Genomic DNA, 3,122 nt, shown 5'->3' on the forward strand with positions numbered 1-3,122 from the left:
GTGGGGAGGTCTGGTCTGGTCGTCGGCTGTTTGTGTTCTTACTGTCCCCCGCCCCCCTGCCCCACCCTCCGCCCTGACTGAGATGTAACTGACCCATACAGGCTGTACACAGGGAAGGGGCGCCACCTGGGGCTGACATGCCTTACGCTGCGAAGCAGTCACAGCCTTCGACTAATGAACACACCCAGCACCTCACACAGCTCCCTTGTGCACGCGCGGCGAGAACACTTAAGACCTACTCTCTCAGCAAATCTCCGGACAGTTTCTATGCCCGTGCCATGGTGTTTGCATTACTGTAGCTTTGTAATATGGTTTGAAATCATGAAGATGACAGCTTTAGCTTTGTTCTTGTTCAAGATTGCTTGGACTATCCAGGGTCTTCTGTTGTTTGGTTAACCCTCACCTGACGATATTTTTCCCATTGCCTTTTAGAGAGAGTGGAAGGGAGGGAGGGAGAGAGGAGGAGGGAGAGAGAGATAAAAAAAACACCACACACCACCCATGTGAGACACATCGATTGGTTGTTTGCTGAGTAAGTTTGAAGATTCCTGGCTCCTTGGTCGTTATATTTTGTTTGGTGCATTTTTGCAGCCTTTTCCATGGGGAGTGGGGGGTGTGTCCTTACTGTGGCTGTACCTGCCTAGTGTAAAAATCGCCCTGAGACCTGAAGACGTGCAGATTTCACTTCCTGTCACTGCGGGGAGGACTAACAGTTTACCTGGCAACCATACTTCCACCTGTACGTGTCTCACTTCTTGAAAAATAAGGAGAAGGTAGAACGTTTTCCTTACAGCTCCTGCTTTGCCCCACCCACACAACGGCCACTGTCGCGCTGCCTCACAGGAACAGCGGCCGTGGTAGGCCCAACCCAAACGGTTCCTTTTAAGCAATCATGAAGCACAGCTGTGTGGTTGGAGTTACTGTGGGGAGCATGTGTTTGGGGGTTTTTTTAGACGATTAATAAACACATACAACACACGCTGACCTTGTGCTGCTGGTTCCCCCTCAGTATTTCCTGGGGTTGCTTGCTGTTGAAGGAAACCTTCTGACCAAGAGCGACTATGTCTTACCGGAGAGTCGCATCAGCACCGTCTGCTCTCCGTCCCACCGCGGGCCGCTCCGCACTCACACTGCCCTGCCCAGCCTCCGCGTGCTCCCCCCGTGGCGAGGCCCCCAGGAGAAGGTGCTCCCTGCGCGGTGCGTTACCGCGATGTTCTCGCAACAGTTAAACCAGCCGCTTACAGCTCCACTGCTGAGTGATGGAGCTATTTAACGCTGATGTGTTCGTCCAAACTAAAGGCAGGTTAGAACATGCTTTAGGAAAATGCACTGATTTCTGCATTACGTGTACAGGATTGGACAAAGGATTTTATTCATTTTTGTTGCATTATTTTGAGTATTGTCTTTTCATTTTAATAAAGTTACAATACCTATTTATAAAAAAAAATCACAACCATCTTTTTCTCAGTAGTGGTCAAGCTGATCCTCAAGTTCAAATGGCACAGCGAGGGGCCCAGGACAGACAGCACAATCTTTAAACTGAACAACCACGTTGGAGGACTCACGCTTCCCAATGACAAAGCTTGCAGTAATGAAAACACTGTGGAATTGGCATAAGGGTAGGCAGACAGGTCGACGGAACAGGACTGCAAGTCCAGAAACAAACACATACGTCCATGACCAGTGATTTTCCTACCAGGAGCCAAGACCATTCGATGAAGACAGAATGGTCTCTTCAACCAATAGCGCTGGTTCTGCCGGACAACCACAGGCAACAGGATGAACGTGGACCCTGCCTGACATCATCTATGAAAATCAACTCAACATGGGTCGGAGACCTACACGTCAGAGCTAAACTGTAGACCAGGAAAACCCAGCGGCCGGCCCAGGCGCCTTGCGGCCTGTCACTGCCGGGGGGAGGCAGGTCTTCACTGGAACGGACCCACATGTGGTGACATAAACATACGGATCAGCTGCTTCACAACACGAAGAATGCAAATAACTAAATGCCTTTTTAAATTTAAAAAAAGGGAAAGTTTTTGTGTAGAAATTCAACTTTCTACACAAAGGTTGAGAGCAATAGAATCTGCTCCCTCAGCCTCTTCACTTGGACTTCACATCACTCACTCTGGGGCCGTGGTTGGCAAACTGCGGCTCCCGAGCCACATGCGGCTCTTTGGCCTCTTGAGTGTGGCTCTTCCTAAGCCTTAGGAGTACCCTAATTAAGTTCATAACAATGTACCCACCTATATAGTTTAAGTTTAAAAAATTTGGCTCTCAAAAGAAATTTCAATCGTTGTACTGTTGATACTTGGCTCTGTTGACTAATGAGTTTGCCAACCGCGGCTCTGGGGGAAGCCAGCTTCCCTGCTGCAAGGCGTGGCCCACCTGGCAGGGAATGGAAGGCCCCCCCCTCCCCCCTGCCAACAGCCATGTGAGTGGGTTCAGAAGAGGGTCTCCCAGGCCCCAGCCAAGCCTTCCACTCCCGGCTGAAACCTAGGACAGAACCAGAATCGGCAGCTAAACTGTTCTCAGATTCCTGATCTGCATAAACTGTGAGAGAGAATACATAGTTGATGTTTGATTCAGAGGTAAAGAGCGAAGACAGGGAAAACACAAAATGGAGAGACTTTAACCAAGCTGCTAAGTCATTAACATTAGGAAGGCGGAGACATCAGAAAACAATTCTTGTTCTTGTCTCAGACTAGCCTCGGAACTTAAGCTTTTGAACTATCCATCCTGTGTCAATGCCTGAACAGCTATTTACCTACAACCCTCTGACCACCCCCTAAAGGACTCAGGTGACCAGACTGCTTGGCACCTGTCCTCCAGACCACCTGACAGCTGGCTAGGAGCCATCCTGGACCAATCTTAGGGCTAAGAACACAGAACTGATTATTCTCAAGAGTGCGTTTTTCACTATAATAACTTTTTTTCTTTCTTTATTGATTAAGGTATTACATACGTGTCCTTATCCTCCCATTGCCCCCTCCACGCCCCCCCGTCCCCCGCTCATGCCCTCACCCCCCTGGTGTCTGTGTCCATTGGTTAGGCTTATATGCATGCATACAAGTCCTTTGGTTGATCTCTCCCCCTTACCCCCACACTCCCCTACCGTCCCT

Source organism: Myotis davidii, unplaced genomic scaffold (genome assembly GCF_000327345.1).
Source record: "Myotis davidii unplaced genomic scaffold, ASM32734v1 scaffold551, whole genome shotgun sequence".
In the NCBI taxonomy this organism is placed as follows: domain Eukaryota; kingdom Metazoa; phylum Chordata; class Mammalia; order Chiroptera; family Vespertilionidae; genus Myotis; species Myotis davidii.